Source organism: Schistocerca nitens, chromosome 10 (genome assembly GCF_023898315.1).
Source record: "Schistocerca nitens isolate TAMUIC-IGC-003100 chromosome 10, iqSchNite1.1, whole genome shotgun sequence".
Lineage (NCBI taxonomy): Eukaryota > Metazoa > Arthropoda > Insecta > Orthoptera > Acrididae > Schistocerca > Schistocerca nitens.
The window spans coordinates 70,477,450-70,496,502 of NC_064623.1; the positions used below are offsets into that span (position 1 = coordinate 70,477,450).

At 45.9% G+C, this 19,053-nt stretch overlaps 1 pseudogene; it reads left to right on the forward strand.

The window, feature by feature from the left end:
* The first annotated feature begins 11,328 nt into the window (after positions 1–11,328).
* Positions 11,329–11,446, forward strand: LOC126210742 (5S ribosomal RNA; annotated as a pseudogene).
* Positions 11,447–19,053: the final 7,607 nt, after the last annotated feature.

Here is a 19,053-nt window from a genome sequence, read left to right on the forward strand (position 1 = left end):
CTTGCTGTCCAGGTTTCGAGAGGGTGCGTTTCTGGATGAGGTATCGAATATATTGCTTCCCCCTACTTATACCTCCCGAGGAGATTACGAATGTAAAATTAGAGAGATTAGAGCGCGCACGGAGGCTTTCAGACAGTCGTTCTTCCCGCGAACCATACGCGACTGGAACAGGAAAGGGAGGTAATGACAGTGGCACGTAGGGTGCCCTCCGCCACATACCGTTGGGTGGCTTGTGGAGTATAAATGTAGATGTAGATGTAGAACACGGCTCGTGTTGTCTGTAGTTCAACCACGCCTGGATGGTCAATACCGCGGTTCGATCGCATCAGCATTGTTACTTTGTGCCAGGAAGGGCTCTCAACAAGGGAAGTGTCCAGGTGTCTCGGAGTGAACCAAAGCGATGTTGTTCGGACATGGAGGAGATAGAGAGAGAAAGGACCTGTGAATGACATGCCTCGCTCAGGCCGCCCAAGGGCTACTACTGCAGAGGATGACCGCTACCTACGGATTATAGTCCGGAGGAACCCTGACAGCAACGTCACCGTGTTGAATAATACTTGTAGTGCAGCCACAGGGCGTCGTGTTACGACTGAAACTGTGCGTAATAGACTGCATGATGTGCAACTTCACTCCCGACGTCCATGGCGATGTCCATCTTTGCAACCAAGACACACGCAGCGCGGTACAGATGGGCCCAACAACATGCCGAATGCACCACTCAGGACTGGCATCATGTTCTCTTCACCGATGAGTATCGTACATACCTTCAACCAGACAATCGTCGGAGACTTGTTTGGAGGCAACCCGGTCATGCTGAACTCCTTAGACACACTGGGCAGCGAGTGCAGCAAGTTGGAGGTTCCCTGCTGTTTAGGGGTGGTATTATGTGGGGCCGACGTACGCCGCTGGTGGTCACGGAAGGCGCCGTAATAGCTGTACGATACTCGAATGCCATCCTCCGATAGTGCAACCATATCGGTAGCATATTGGCGATTTGCGGCCCCATCGTGCACATCTTGTGAATGACTTCCTTCAGGGTAGCGACACCGCTCGACTAGAGTGACCAGCATGTTCTCCAGACATGAACCCTATCGAACATGCCTGGAATAGATTTAAAAAGGCTGTTTATGGACGACGTGACCCACCAACCACTGAGGGATCCCCGCCGAATCGCCGCTGAGAAGTGGGACAATCTGGACCAACAGTGCCTTGCTGAACTTGTGGACAGTATGCCATCACGAATACAGGCATGCATCAGTGCAAGAGGTTGTGTTACTGGGTATTAGAGGTACCGGTGTGTAGAGCAACCTGGACCACCACCTCTGAAGGTCTCGCTGTAAGGTGGTACAACATGCCGTGTGTGGTTTTCATGAGCAATAAAAAGGCCGGAAATGATATTTATGTTGAACTCTATTCCAGTTTTCTGTAGAGGTTCCGAACCTCTCGGAAGCGGGGTGATGCAAAACTTTTATTTGATGTGTGTATTTAGATTGTGACGTCATATATGATTTGTCGAATATGTGTCGAAAAATAAACGGATGTGTAAAAATAAAATGAGGAATGAAAGAAAATTGAAATTTTATAAAACAGTGGCGGGTGCGGTGCTTGTTTACGGAAGTGAAGCGTGAACGTCAAGAAAGTCGCATACAAGCAACGGAGGCGAGGTTTCTAAGTGCAGTAAAGCCATGCAGAAGAGTCGACAGATTTATAAATTCGGAAATAAGGGAAGAACTCAACATATTTAACAGTCTCAACAAAATAAAAGAAATTAAAAGACACTAGAGTGAACATCTCTAAAGAATGTGTGGAGAAATATTACCTCTCCAGAAAGGAATATTTCAACCAGTTGGGAAAAGAAGTCAGGGAAGAGCGAGGAAGCAATGTGTATCGTAACAAGAGAAACTTACAGGCGCCATTTGAAACTGTCCTGCAGCTACGCTATCTGTCGGTAGTGGCGGAAACTTGGCGCGCTCACTCACAAGGGAACCTCCCCATCGCACCCCCCTCAGATTTAGTTATCAGTTGGCACAGTGGATAGGCCTTGGAAAACTGAACACAGAACAATCGAGAAAACAGGAAGAAGTTGTGTGGAACTATGAAAAAATAAGAAAAATATACAAACTGAGTAGTCCATGGGCAAGATAGGCAACATCAAAGAGTATCTGAGCTCAGGAGCGCCGTGGTCTCGTGGCTAGCGTGAGCAGCTGCGGAACGAAAGCTAATTGGTTCAAGTCTTCCTTCGAGAGAAAAGATCAATTTTTTAATATAATCAACTTCGCTCTCCAAAATTCCAGGACACGTTCTGATTTGCTTGGACATATGCAGGATTTGACGGTCTACACACGCAAAAATTTGAAAACGTTAAAAACATATGTTTTGAGAGAGCACAGGGAAAACTGTGCGACTGTGAAACTGTTGCATACATCTGTTGCAGTTTATGTGACAAGCTCTTATGTTTTCATCACTTTTTTGGGAGTGATTATCACATCCACAAGAAAACCTAAATCGGGCAAGGTAGAAGAATCTTTTTACCCATTCGCCAAGTGTACAAGTTAGGTGGGTCGACAACATATTCCTGTCATGTGACGCACATGCCGTCACCAGTGTCGTATAGAATATATCAGACGTGTTTTCCTGTGGAGGAATCGGTTGACCAATGAGCTTGCCATCAAATGTTTTCGGTTCCCATTAGAGAGGCACGTCCTTTCGTCTACTAATCGCACGATTTTGCGGTACGGTCGCAAAACACAGACACTAAACTTATTACAGTGAACAGAGAGGTCAATGAACGAACGCACATATCATAACTTTGCGAAAACAAGGAAAATGAAGTTTTCACTCGAGGGAAGTCTTGAACCAAGGACCTCTCGGGCCGCAGCTGCTCACGTTAACCACGGGACCACGGCGCTCGTGAGCTCGCTCTATCCTTGATGTTGCTTATGTTGCACATGGGCTACTCAGTTTGTATATTTTGCTTATTTTTTCCATAGTGCCACACAACTTCTTCCTGTTTTCTCGATTGATCTGTGTTCAGTTTTTCAAGGCCTATCCACTGTGCCAACTTATAACTAAATCTGAGAGACTTAAGATAATACGTACGTAACGTTTCGCATTCGTAGCATTGTTTTCCGCTGAGAAAAAAAAATGGGATGCATTGGTTTCTGGGCAACCCCCGTATATTCTTGAAGATGATGTCCGTCTACGCAGCTAAGCGAAACGCTGTTTGTTTCGTGCCATAAGCGTTTAGATTCTTTTAATTCACGAAACAAGTTTACAAGCTTGTAATATATGTTTATTTTGTGTATACACTGAGGTGATGAAAGTCATGGGAGAAATCTTAATATCGTGTCGGAACTCCTTTTACCCGGCGTAGTTCACCAGCTCGACGTGGCTTGGATTCAACAGGTCGTTGGACGTCCCCGTCAAAAATCATAAGCCATGCTGTCGCTATATTCGTCCATAATTGCGAAAGTGTTGCCGGTGTAGAATTTTGTACACAAAGTGACCTGTCAGTTATTCCTCATATATGTTCGATGGGATTCATGTCGGGAAACCCGGGTGGCGAAATATTTGGCTCGAATTGTCCAGATACTTCAAACCAATCGCGAATAATTATGGCCCGGTAAAAAGGCGCATTGTGATCCATAAAATTTCCATCGCTTTTTAGGAACATGAATTCTATGAATGGCGGAAAGTGATCGCCAAGTACCTGAACATAGCCGTTACCAGTCACTGATCGGTTCAGTTGGACCAGACGCCCCAGTGTATTCCATGTAAACACACACACCATTATAGAGCATCTACCAGCTCGCACAGTGCCTTGTTGACAACCTCAGTTCATGCCTTCGTGGGGGCTGCACCACACTCGAACCCTACCATCAGCTCTTACCAACTGAAATCGAGACTCATGTGATCAGGCCACGGTTTTCCAGTCGTCTAGGGTCAAACCGATACGGTCACGAGCCCAGGAGAGCCGCTGCAGACGGTGTTGCGCTGTCAGCAAAGGCACTCGCGTCGGCCGTCTGCTGCCACAGCCCACTAACGCCAAATTTCACCGCACTGTCCTAACGGACACGCTCGTCGTACTTCCCACATTGATCACTGCGCTTATTTCACGCAGTGTTGCTTGTCTGCTACCACCGACAGCTCTACGAAAACGCCGCTGCTCTCGGTCGTTAAGTGAATGCCGCCGGTCACTACGTTGTCCATGGTGAGAGGTAATGCCTGAAATTTCGTATTCCCGACACGCTCTTGACACTTTGGATCTCGAAATACTGAATTCTCTAACGATTTCCGAAATGGAATGAACCATTCGTCTATCTCCAACTACCATTCCGCGTTCAAAGTCTGTTGATATCCGTCGTGGGCCATAATTATGACGGACACTGTTTCACGTGAATCACCTGAGTACAACCAATGCACTGCCCTTTTATACCCTGTGTACGCGACATTACCGCAATCTACATATGTGTACATCGGTATCCCAAGTCTTTTGTCGCCTCTGTGTATAATACCTGCGATATATAATAGACGCAATCGCGTTACAATATTTGCGTCTGTTGTTATTATTGCCCGCATCTCGTGGTCGTGCGGTAGCGTTCTCGCTTCCCACGCCCGGGTTCCCGGGTTCGATTCCCGGTGGGGTCAGGGATTTTCTCTGCCTCGTGATGGCTGGGTGTTGTGTGCGTCCTTAGGTTAGTTAGGTTTAAGTAGTTCTAAGTTCTAGGGGACTGATGACCGTAGATGTTAAGTCCCATAGTGCTCAGAGCCATTTGAACCATTTTTTTTGTTATTATTGTCTTATTGTTAACTAAAAAAAATTTTCTGCAGCTCTGTTTTACTAAGGTTAAATTGCTGTTGGGTTCCCCTTACGTTTTTTAGACATTATTATTCCGTAAATGTAGTCCTAAAGTTTTACTTACAAAAGGTACGCTTCAAACGCGGCCAATGGATTCGGTCCTCATTGGGTAGGTTGCTTGTGTACAACGTAAATTAAAGACTAAAATATATTACGTCTCAGTGTAGCACCGTTCTTGACACACTTCTTCACAAAGTACCACCGCAACACTGTAGGGATCGATAGATAATATAATGTTAGCATATTTCATCATTACATCTCCAGATGGCAAACGCATATTTTCCTACAAATCGAGGACAGAAACTCCTACCCACACATTAAACGCTGTCCACCCATAGCGCAGATGATGCAGCGAGCAAGGCATCCGGCTGTGTCCAATCCTCAAATGCATTCCACAGCCTTTTTATGTGTATTTTTTCCATGCTTCAATTGACATTTATACAGTATCACATCTTTTACGAGGTATTTGCAACAAAGGATACTAACACATAATAACCTTTGCTGAAATTACGTCAGCAAGAGTAAGTTAAAGGTTGTCTTTGACGCCAACACTGAATGTTATAGTAAGAATGCAAACGAAGACTCTAAACCCATCACATGAGTGCGAGTCACGGAATCGTTGGGATGCGATGAGGACTTCGTGTTACGTTAGTACTTCAGAGTAAATTTGTGAAAGACGATCTCAGTAAAAATGTCTGTTCCTTAACGTTTATGCACTGTAAATTTGTATTGGATGAGACATCTTTCACTACATGAACTTAACACTATTTGTTATTATTGGGATGGTGCATAAGGTCGTAGTATTTTTCCATAAGTTCAATGGACAAAACAGATACACATAACAGACAGCTTTAGACATCAATAATACACTCTCGTTCACTATTTAGAATAGTCTGCCAACGCTGGACATCTTTTCGAACCGGCGACTATAGAAATAACCTGGTTTTGAGGCGAATAACTCGCCGATCGAAGTTCCGAGTGCATTTTCATACGAAAGGGAACGTTGTTCGATAAAGAGCGGAGAAGGTGAAAATCTGAGGACGCAAGATCAAGTGAACAAGGTGGGTGCGGAATGACTTCTCCACCCAACGCCTGCATAAAGTTTTCTGTCGATTTAGCAGAATGCGAGCGAGCGTTATCGTGGAGTTGCCTCACTTCACGTAATCTTGCAGGTCTTTGATCTTGCTTTGCGTCTGCAAGAAGTCTCACTTGTTGACAATATACTTCGGTAGTGAAGGTTACACCTCGAGGAAGCAATTCGTAATATACACCCAGCGCCGCTGCCCCACCGGATGCATAACATTAGATTTTGTGAATGCGTGGAGGTACGGGAAGCTGCTGCTTTTGTTTGAGCTGATTTATGTGATTTTGGTTTAAAGCATGCGAACCCACACATCCGATTTTTGTATCTTCCCCGTTGCATGCAAATGTAGCACGAAATGGTCCAAATGGCTCTGAGCACTAGGGGACTTAACATCTGAGGTCATCAGTCCCCTAGAACTTTGAACTACTTAAACCTAAAATAACCTAAGGACACCATATACATCCATGCCCGAGGCAGGATTCGAACCTGCGACCGTAGCAGTCGTGCGGTTCCGGACTGAAGCGCCTAGAACCGCTCGTCCACCGAGGCTGGCAAATGTCGCACGATGTTGGAAGGATCACAGTTCATAACATTTTGCAGTTCTCGAGTCCACTGAAGTGGATCATTGTGGATTAATGCGTTTAAACGATCTTCATCAAACCTCGGAGGTCTTCATGATCGTGGAGAATCACTAACGTCAGAAGGATCCTTATTAAACGAGAAAACTATTTTCCTGTCGTGCTCTGTCGAATAGCATTATACTGACACACGGCGCAAATGTTTCTGGCTGCCTTGGCTGATGACACCCGTCTGTTTAACTCAAACAGAAGAATATGAGTGGAAAAGTTTCGATTTCTCCACTTTGCATTCCATTTTCTGGCGTACACAGCTCCACTCAGTATCTCCAAATGAGAAAATGACAATATGTTAACTCAAACAGTAACAATACACTACAAAAAATGACAATCAATAAGTAAACCCGCAGCAAGCGGAATACCAACATGCAAAACAAAAAATGCTGCGAACTTATGCACCAACCCAATAGTATTCAGTTGATCAGTTTCCTATAAGTGTGACGTACGTCGCAATCCATTTCTAAACAGCACTTGAACGTAACACAGATCGGTGGTACCAGTGGAGGGAGGACGAAGTTACAAACATGCTGCCCTGTGTGTGTGACACGTGAGGCGTAACGTGGAACACGGCTGCAACCACGCACGCTCGGACAAGCACGCCCGCATACCGCAGCCCATGCACACACAGAGGAATGCAGCCCGCATAGCGACCACGTGCTGCGGGCGGCGAAGCGTCAGGCGTCGACAGATGCTATCCTGTGGTCTCGCTGTACCGCGTTCGAGTCCCGGCGTTGCGCGTAGGGTTGTGAGACATGCCGATTTTGGCGAACGGTTTCCTCATGATGTTTTCGCATGTAGCTACATGTTCTGAAGTCCTGTGCTTTTTCCTTCGTTTCTAGCGGAGGCTGAAATCGAGAGTAACGTGGTAGTACATTAACTTTACCCAGTTTTTTGCCTTTTAGATACACTCTTTTCCTTATGGATGGATTTGTTCATTATGTAAGGCTATTGACAGTATTATCGCCACATTAAACTTCATAGATCTTGAAACTTCCTGGCAGATTAAAACTGTGTGCCCGACCGAGACTCGAACTCGGGACCTTTGCCTTTCGCGGGCAAGTGCTCTACCAACTGAGCACGACTGACGCCAGGTACTCACAGCTTTGCTTCTGCCAGTATCTCGTCTCCCAACTTCCAAACTTTACAGAAGCTCTCCTACTTCGTAGATCCTTCCTACCTACATTTCGTGAAACGTCTAATAATTTTGTGTTAAAATATGCATCCAGTTGTTGCTAACGATATAAAAATGTCAAACAGTAAATTCATCCCATCGTAATTACATAAATATTTCAAATATTAATAGTAAAATATAAATAGTTAAGCTCACTATAGGTAAACAGTGTTTTACACCATACGTGTTTTTTATTTATAAATTATCTTCTTTAATCATTCTGGACGTTTGGTACCGTATATATAATATGCCTCTACAATTTGGTATTTATATATTAAAAATGGTATAATTTTATAAAATTGGCCAACGATTTCCTTATGATGTTTCCGCCTCTTGCTAAAGTTCTGAAGTCCTTTACTTTTTCCCTCGTTATTAGCGGAGGCTCAAATCGAGAATAACATAGTAGTACATTAACTTTTCGCAGTTTTTTGCCTTTTACCAGCACACTTCTCCTTATAGCTGTATTTGCGATTTTTCCACTACACCTAACTTTCATAAACTTAAGGAAACAAACATTACCGTAGTTTTCACTTGCAGTGTTCACGTTTACACATTTGTTTTGTTGTAGGACGTGAGTATTGCCAACTGTCTGACTACAATAATTCTTTTTTGGTTTTGTGTGTGTGTGTGTGTGTGTGTGTGTGTGTGTGTGTGTGTGTGTGTGTGTGTGTGTGTGCATTCACAAAGCTGGTAACAAAGGTAACACAGTAGCAACTCCCAGCCTATTCTTACGAACTCCTCTGTAAAGAATGAGATTTTCACTCTGCAGCGGAGTGTTCGCTGATATGAAACTTCCTGGCAGATTAAAACTGTGTGCCCGATCGAGACTCGACCTCGGGACCTTTGCCTGTCGCGGGCAAGTGCTCTAGTGCTCTACCATCTGGGCTACCGAAGCACGACTCACGCCCGGTCCTCACAGCTTTACTTCTGCCAGTATCTCGTCTCCTACCTTCCAAACTTTACAGAAGCTCTCCTGAAAGTTTTAATGATAGAGATGTAATTGCCTATCGTACCTATCATATGTTTGAAATTGCTAATAAAGATTTTGGTAAATCTGCTTCTGACTCTACCTCGACACTTGAATTGTATACAAGTAACAAAAGAAAACATCCAAGAAATACACAAGGTCCATCGACGAGGGCGTGGGCTGCAACACCCTTGAATGCGATTATTATTGTCGCCTGATGTTGTTGTTAGTTGGATGTTTTCTATACTTTTGTAAAATGTTGTGCGACGGCGAGGTCGATATCTCCTGTAAGGCATGGCGGCGGCGTTCAATGCAGTTGCCTGTGCAGCAGCGAGTCAGAGACTGAGCGTAGCGCGAGAGCGCGCTCGCTTATACAGCGTGCGCAAACTTTGACCTTAGATAAGGGACTTACAGTTTTCGCAGTAGCCAGCGGATCGTTATCCCGGACGCGCAGGAGAGCTTCTGTACAGTTTGGAAGGTAGGAGACGAGATACTGGCAGAAGTAAAGCTGTGAGGAGCGGGCGTGAGTCGTGCTTCGGTAGCCCAGATGGTAGAGCACTTGCCCGCGGAAGGCAAAGGTCCCGAGTTCGAGTCTCGGTCGGGTACCCAGTTTTAATCTTCTGTAAAGTATTCTTCTTTTTGACATGAAGACATCTGTTCACTCTTCTGTCAGACTTTTCTTGAGTGACATAATGCCGTAACATTTGAATGCGTAGACAGTGACAGTCCACAACGGTTAGACCATGTCTGTACATGAATTTTTTTTTCCTTTGCCGTCTCAGCTACAGTGCAGGTACGAACTCATGATTGTTATGAATTAGCTTTGTGTGAAATTATAAACTGATATAGCCCGGACATTGATTAGGTTGATGTTGTGAACAACCCAAAGTTAGACAATAAGTGAAAATCGCTATTGGATTGAAAATTACAAAATAATGAAACATTTCATCCCGTAGGACTAGTAAACATGCTCGAAATTGCATGAAACGTAAGTCAGAGGAAAGCTCGCTTACAAAGGAACACAAAAGCCTAAAACGTCCAGTCCAGAGCGAATGCGAGGGCTACGGCAGCGTCGAAAATGAAATGGAAAAAGCCCTTTAGTAGCTGCGCAAATGTGCTTACAGTGACAGCTCGAACGTCTGCGGATCACGTGCAGGTGTTGTTGGAAGTTACTGCAGAAAACAGTCATAATACAGGGCATAACGGATATTTTTATATGTGGGTACCCTAATACAGGGTCTAACAAAAATGTACGGCACAAATCGCAGGACACATTCCTCACGAAGAAATAATGTTATATGGACATGGGTCTGGAAACGCTTTGTTTCCATGTTGCTTCTCATTTTCTCCAACTCATTAATCATGGGAAAGACAGACGAACAGAACGCACCAGCATACCACACGCAACTCTTTCTCATAGGAGACGTTCAATATGCCCTCCGTGGGCATTGATGCAGGCTTCAATCCGCCATCGTAGCGAATCTCGCATGCGCTGATGTATAGCGGTTGTTAATGTACCAGCATTTCATATTTGCAACGGCTTGTCTCGCGTTTACGTTAATCTCTGATCTTGCAATGTTAATCTCTTAAATATGCTAGCTAGGCAGATTTATTCCCGAAATTTCATTAATCTACATTAATTTTTTTTGACGGTGCGATTCTTTTCCATCAGTGTATAAGACTATATCTCTTTTTTTTTTCAAAAAACAAGAAAGAAAATTTTATAGGCGGCTTTGCAGAATGTTTGGTGATGCGTTACGTGCTACGTAAGCGTGGGAGTTGTGGCTACAGTTGCTGAAGAGCCCTTCCATCGTATGCTGGAGCTGGAACGTCTGCGGAAAGGCCAGCTACCGTTTAGCTGGACTGAGGCCGTTGGCCGGTCGCTACAGCGCAGGATCTCGCGGTGCGTTAAATATGGAGGAGGGGCTCCCCTGTTGATACGTTTAGGCGCCGACAATGCGGAGCATATGTGCGTGAGCCAGCCGTCCGGGGAGGTCTCAAATTTTAATTACTCCGCGAGGGGCGCCGGCTAACCGAGTGCAGGGAACCGAGCAAGGCCGGCAGTTTGTATTTTTAATACCGCGGCGGGCGACTGCACGGCCGGGCGGTCCCCGGCTAGCAGCTACAACCGTAGCTATTGTGTCCGCGTGTGGGCGCGCGGTCCCTGTGTTGTCGCGACTTCTGCGATACTGCGCCCCCTCTCTCCGTCTCTTCTAAAACTGAAAACGCCGGTGGATGCCGTCTGCAGCGCGGCGATAGCGCACCCTCATTTATTCGTCGCAGACTTTTCTCCACCCATTAACTGCATGTGTGTGTGTGTGTTGGGGGGGGGGGGGGGGGGTGGCTGGATGGGTGTGCGTACGTGTATGTTTGATTGCCGCAACATTTACGTCGACACTCTGGCAGTCACTAACAAATCTCTATTCTACGTGGATAGTCGTCATTGTGGAATGAAATGTTGGTCTATAGATGAATAAAAAGTAGCCATAGTTTACTTCACGTCTGCGGTGACAAATTTTTGTCATTAAGCTACTGGTTTCGGTGCATAACGACCATCTTCAGATATGTTTTATAAAAACATGTCTTAATATAATGGAGCCATAGTGGCATCGTGGCAAAGGCCTTGCCGCAGTGGATACACCGGTTCCCGTCAGATCACCGAAGTTAAGCGCTGTCGGGCGTGGCCGGCACTTGGATGGGTGACCATCCGGGCCGCCATGCGCTGTTGCCATTTTTCGGGGTTCACTCAGCCTCGTGATGCCAATTGAGGAGCTACTCGACCGAATAATAGCGGCTCCGGTTAAAGAAAACCATCGTAACGACCGGGAGAGCGGTGTGCTGACCACACGCCCCTCCTATCCGCATCCTCGACTGAGGATGACACGGCAGTCGGTTGCTCCCGATGGACCACTTGTGGCCTGATGACGAAGTGCATAGCAGCGTCGTCAAATGCTAAACACAAAATCAGCGCCAGCATCGTCAAATATACACACATCAAAAAAAGTTTTGCATCGCCCCAGTTCCCAGAACTGAGGATAGATGTTGTGTGGATATTGTATCACAGACACAGTCCCTTTGTCTGTTCAGAGATGTCACTAAACCCCCCAAAGATGTAAACAACCATGCATGAGCAGCGGCTATTACACGGAAGGGATCCGACAGCCGATCAGCTCCAGTCATTCCACAAGGAAGGAGATACACGGATCGTATTTTCTGCAGTTCAACCATGCCTAGACGGTCAATACCGCGGTTCGATCGCGTCCGCATTGTTACTTTGTGCCAGGAAGGGCTCTCAACAAGGGAAGCGTCCAGGCGTGTCGAAGTGAACCAAAGCGATGTTGTTCGGACACGGAGGAGATACAGATGACATGCCTCCCCCAAGCCGCCCAAGGGTTACTACTGCAGTGGATGACCACTACCTACAGGTTATTTCTCGGAGGAACCTTTACAGCAACGCCACCATGTTGAACAATACTTTTCGTGCAACCACAGGACGACGTGTTACGACTCAAACTATGCGCAGTAGACTGCATGATGTGCAACTTCACTCCCGACGTCCATGGCGAGGTCCATCTTTGCAACCACGACACCATGTAGCGCGGTACAGATGGGACCAACAATATGCCGAATTGACCGCTCAGGATAGACATCACGTTCTCTTCACCGATGAGTGTCGCATATGCCTTCAACCAGACTATCGTCGGAGACGTGTTTGGAGACAACCCGGTCAGGCTGAATGCCTTAGACACACTGTCCCGTGAGTGCAGCAAGGTGGAGGTTCCCTGCTCTATACAGGTTGAAAAGGGCTGTTTATGGACAACGTGACCCACCAACCACTCTGAGGGATCTATGCCGAATCGCCGTTGAGGAGTGGGACAATCTGGACCAACAGTGCCTTGATGAACTTGTGGATAGTGCGCCACGACGAATACAGGCATGCATCAGTGCGAGAGGACGTGCTACTGGGTAGAAGAGGTACCGGTGTGTGTACAGCAATTTGGACCGCCACCTCTGAAGGTCTCGCTGTATGGTGATACAACATGCACTGTGTGGCTTTCATGAGCAATAAAAAGGGCGCAAATGATGTTTATATTGATCTCTATTCCATATTTCTGCACAAGTTCTGAAACTTTCGGAACCGAGGTGTTGCAAAACTCTTTTGATGTGTGTATATAAACAATCGTATATACAAGATTCATCTTGTCAGCAGCACTACTACTCAAAACCAGCTGCCCATTTATTTTATATTCCGGTCACTGTTGAATTCGCGACTACGTTGCAGCTTGTGAGAGTAGCCCCAATTTTAGTTAGCGCCTGAAAATATTATAAATGCTTTTACATATATAATAATTTATGTATTAACTGAGAGAAACGATGTACTAATGTGATTATGTATTGTATTTTAATTATTGATGAATTATTCAGTAAAAATAGTATCTATGAGTTAACACGTGTAAAGAAAAGTCTGTGAAACGAAACGTAGCAAGTACCTTCGTTTGTCTAGTGATATAAGAAAGCGGAACGCGACTACCTCGGGCTCTCTGCCCCTCTCTCTCTCTCTCTCTCTCTCTCTCTCTCTCTCTCTCTCTCTCTCTCCCTCTCCCTCTCTTTTGTCCTCTGCTATCGAGATAAGCTGTGTGTCACTTGTCCGCTTTTGTTGAATAATTATGTTAATCTGGTGTTAAGTAGCCGTGTTTCATTTGAAGATCCCTTTCCTTGCTAGTCATGTTATATGTGATTTGCTACATATGATTTTATTACGCATTTTTTAGTCCAGTTTCAAAATCTTCAAATACGTGTGAATTTCTATGGGACCAAACTTCTAAGGTCATCGGTCCCTAGACTTACACACTACTTAAACTAACTTATGCTAACAACAACAACACACACACACACACACACACACACCACACACACACACACACACACACACACACACACACACACACACACACACACACATGCCCGACGGAGGACTCGAACCTCCGGCGGGAGGGTCCAATCCAATTTCAGACTGCATCGGAGAGAAGCTGCTGGCACACTGTTGGAAGCCAGGGCCGAATACGGTTAGTACCCATTCGCCGTTTAATCCATCGCATTATAATTCATACATCACTGAGAACATTTTTTCCGATCATTTTCTCTCAAAATAGGGGCAACGTTACTACGTGAGGCGCGTAATATTCACATCGGTCACAGGCCTCCACCAATGCACTCGCCGGTCTGATGTATTGACGATGCTGGAAGGCAGAGTTCAGTTTAATGAGAAAAGCGAGTAAAATATTTCTGTGCCATGTTTTATCATTTCAACAGCCTTGCCTCCAGCAAAGCAAGAAACATTCATGTAGTGTTCACAGCCACTAGTTACCAATTATTCAATGCATTCTTAAAGGTCATGTTTACTAGCAGAGGTAAAATCCATTAACATTCCATTTTAATTAATTAATTCATGTCTATGTGCCCAATAATAATAATAATATAAAATACCTTAGATGTTATTTTATTTTTTACTTTTTTATTGAGAAACACTACAGCAACATCACATTTCATTACGGAAATAACATTCTCAGATACTGTATCGTTTGTAGCGACCAATGGCGTTACACCTTTCAAAATAAAAGCGAACACTACCATTGCATTAGCTCTGATTTTTATTACCTCTGTTCTTGAACGTAATGTTAATGTCTCCAATTTTGTTCTTGCTCTGATAAAGACAAAGGAAACTTATAATTGTGAATATTTCGTAATACATCTCGATAGTAAGAGTAAAGGTTGTATTCAAGAAAGAAATAAACGAGTGCTCATCTCTTATAAATAATTAAGCGAGACTCGAACGGAAAAGCTACTCTTTCTAGTCACCCTAATTACTATACAAACTTTCAGCTACACTACGCCGACGTAGTGTTGGAGAGACGCTGGGGAGGCCGGGGAAGCAATCTGCAAATAAACATGGCGGCTTTCAACGGACTCAACAACACGCAACAAGAAATTTGCCACAGCTCTTTACCAACATAATACCACACGACAGATACACAGACAAGCCGAGTTTAGTTTCACCATTTCCATACACCATTTGAAAACCAAGAATACACGCTAATTTGGTCTATAAACCAATAAAATACGAAAAATAACAGGACATTTGATGTCGTGGTCTTCAATCCGAAGACTGGTTTGAAGCAGCTTTCCATGTTGCTCTACCTGTCTTCATCTCCGAATAACCACTGGTCGAAACCGATTATCCACTAAAATGAAGGAGTTACGCAGATGGTTTTCTGCACTGATGAAATCGGATGGATGTTTCTCAAACACCTTGAACATAACCTCCTGCACACTAATATATAGGGTGTAAGAAAATTCCTTTTACAGACTTATAGCAGTCGTAGAGGGGATTGAGTGCATAACATTGTGAATAGGAACCCATCTCCGGACAACTACCGTTGCCATACGACAGACGTTTCAAAGTACACTACTGGCCATTAAAATTGCTATACCACGAAGTTGACGTGCTACAAAGGCGAAATTTAACCGACAGGAAAAAGATGCTGTGATATGCAAATGATTAGCTTTTCAGAGGAATCACACAAGGTTGGCGCCGGTGGCGACACCTACAACGTGCTGACATGAGGAAAGTTTCCAACCGATTTCTGATACACAAACAGCAGTTGACCGGCGTTGACTGGTGAAACGTTGGTGTCATGCCTCGTGTAACGAGGAGAAATGCGTACCATCACGTTTCCGACTTTGATAAAGGTCGGATTGTAGCCTATCGCGATTGCGGTTTATCGTATCGCGACATCCCTGCTCGCGTTGGTCGAGATCCAATGACTGTTAGCAGAATATGGAATCGGTGGGTTCAGGAGGGTAATACGGAACGCCGTGCTGCATCCCAACGGCCTCGTGCCACTAGCAGTCGAGATGACAGGCACCTTATCCGCATGGCTGTAACGGATAATGCAACCACATCTCGATCCCTGAGTCAACAGATGGGGACGTTTGCAAGACGACAACCATATCCTCGAATAGTTCGCCGACGCTTGCAGCAGCATGGACTATCAGCTCGGAGACCACGGTTGCGGTTACCCTTGACGCTGCATCACAGACAGGAGCACCTGCGAAGGTGTATTCAACGACGAACCTGGGTGCACGAATGACAAAACGTAATTTTTTAGGATGAATCCAGGTTCTGTTTACAGCATCATGATGGTCGGATCCATGTTTGGCGACATCGCAGTGAACGCACATTGGAAGCGTGTATTCCTCATTGCCATACTGGCGTATCACCGGGCGTGATGGTATGGGATGCCATTGGTTACACGTCTCGGTCACCTCTCGTTCGCATTGACGGCGCTTTGAACAGCGGACGTTGCATTTCACACGTGTTACGACCCTTGGCTTTACCCTACATACGATCCCTGCGAAACCCAACATTTCAGCAGGATAATGCACGACCGCATGTTGCAGGTGTTGTACGGGCCTTTCTGGATACAGAAAATGTTCGACTGCTGCCCTGGCCAGCACATTCTCCAGATCTCTCACCAACTGAAATCTTCTGGTCATTGGTGGCCGAGCAACTGGCTCGTCACAATACGCCAGTCACTGCTCTTGATGAACTGTGGTATCGTGTTGAAGCTGCATGGGCAGCCATCGAAACTGTGTTTGACTGAATGCCCAGGCGTATCAAGGCCGATATTAAGGCCAGAGGTGGTTGTTCTGGGTACTGATTTCTGAGGATCTATGCGCCCAAATTGCGTGAAAATGCAATCACATGTCAGTTCTAGTATAATATATTTGTCCAATGAATACCCGTTTATCATCTGCATTTCTTCTTGGTGTAGCAATTTTAGTGGCCAGTAGTGTACTTCCGGGTCGTCGTGTGTCAGGCAAGTTGGCTTAGGACGGAGGAGCAGTGAGGTCCGGACAGCACCATTACTGGCCGGGGCAGCTGGCGACACATGCACTGCCCAATTGAAGGATGTGGTCGCGAGAGTGCGTGACCACGTCGCGGTCCGGATTCAGCGAGTTTAAGTTGAACGCATCGTTATAGTCGAGTAGTGCAGCCTTCACTTGTGTGTGTGTGTGTGTGTATGTCCGTCCGTGGACGTGATCTCATGGCGATAAGCTGTCAGTCGACGATTCATACTGGTGGCACCTATCCCTTGCCTGACTTGAGCGGGGACGAACTTTGGTTGGTCGTTCATCGGACAACGTGTATTTGGTCTTCGGCCGCTTCTGGGCCCTCTCTGTTTGTGTCGACTTCTGGTTCGTGTTTGTTTTTCCACTGTGACTGCTTTAGCATTCTTTGAGTTGTTGGTGGAATTGTTTTAGAGGGCCCGTGTGTATCTAGTGTGTGTGAACGAGCAGTTAACGCTCTCTGCGTACTGCATTTGTGCAGTGGTTCCTTCTGCCTTTTAAAAACCGGATTCTGCAGACGCAGTGCTGTCTGTCACTTCGCCCTCGCCTGAATTATTCCATCGTTGTACTTGTTATCAGATGTTAGGTGGATTTGGTAAGAGGGTTGGTCGGCGTTTAAACTGTCCCTAGTTTGAGCTGCCATCCTGTTACGTGACCATAACTCGTGGCTGCCTGCCTCACCGCTTACGCATCTGTAGGGGCTTATCTCAGGTCGAACCTTGGAGCACTGTCTGCGTATCACTCCCTTCTTTATTGGGTCTGATTGTGTCAATTGTTTAAAGATAATATTTGTTTTAATTATTCCTATTGCTTGTGGCCTTCAGCCGGCAAATAATTTAAATTCTTACTTAATAAAGCCTTCAGCCGTCAGTGTAGCTTGTGTTACAGTCAATTCTTTTAATGATCGTTTTTAAAAAAATATTTCGTATTTTTAACGTGTAGTTGTCTTCCTCATTTGTAATTCAGTCGCCGGCCGGTGTGACCGAGCGGTTCTAGGCGCTTCAGTCTGGAACCGCGCGACCGCTACGGTCGCAGGTTCGAATCCTGCCTCGGGCATGGATGTGTGTGATGTCCTCACGTTAGTTAGGTTTAAGTAGTTCTAAGTTCAAGGGTCTGATGACCTCAGATGTTAAGTCCCATAGTGCTCAGAGCCATTTGAACCATTTGTAATTCAGCCTTCAGCTGTTAATTGTTGTGAAGTATTGCTCGTGGCCTTCAGCTGACAAATAATTTTGAATTCTTTCGTAATAAGGCCTTAAGTGTAGCTTGTGTTACAGTCAATTTTTTTTAAAATGATGGTTTAAAAAAATAATTATTTCCTTAAATAAAGTGTATGTGTTTACTGTGCAACCAATGGTAACTGATTACGTTCCTTCCACACCTTTACCTGCTTTCCCTAAGTCCCCATATTAACCCACGTGTGCATTTGTGTTGTAGAAAGAGGATGCCGGCCACCCATAACAACATCCCCTCCCTTGCTTCCTACGGCACAAGACTCTACAGAGGCGACGAGGATACTACAAGTCCCAGAAGCCTGTAACAGGAATTTCCGCGAACACTGTGTATTTCCACACACGTTGTCAGTTACGCGGGTGTGGCAGAACGCTTTCCGAGCAGCGTACACATTCCGGACGGCCGGAGCGCCTGGGAGCGGCGCCGCATCCTGCAGGGGCGTGGCCCCCCTGACGCTGACGCTGACGCCGCGTGACACGGCGCACACTGCCGCATTCCGCGCGCCCGGGCCCCGCTGACACAGCTATCGACGGCCCGCCGGCATTGTCCCGGCGCCGGCTTTGTGAGTGCGAGCGGCGCGCAGCCACAGTGTCAGTCTCTATTACGCGAGTACTGCCTGTGCTGCCTACTGTGTACAGCCTGCCGGGCGCTCCCTGCTGAATGCGGGGACTCCCCTCCCCACCCTTCCCCTTCCCCTCCCCCACCCACCACCCCAACCACCCACCCTTCCCAGCAACTTCTGCTGCTACTCGGCGCCTTTGTAAGAAGTTGCCGGGGACTCCCCTACCACACCAATTCTTCGCCGCAGGATACTGTCTGCTCCTGTCGCGGTCGCCAAACAACGCCTCCCTATCTTCCCTGTGCCGTAAGCTGCGTCTTGCGCTGTTCACTGGTTTGCTGCTGCCGTGAAAGCGCGGAAAATACTCGGTTTATCCGTCGTGCTCGATTAATGGCAGTGAGCAGAGAAGGTCGATGAAATATTACACCATTTAATTCTTCATCAGGGCTCTTTCTACTACGAACACAACGTTTAGCAAGAGTAATAGGAGGCAGATTTCAGACTACCTAACAGATCAAAACGAAAATTTCTGTTCCGACAATGTTGAGTGTTTATGGAAAAAGTTCAAGGCAATCGTAAAATGCGTTTTACACAGGTACGTGCCGAATAAAACTGTGAGGGACGGGAAAAACCCA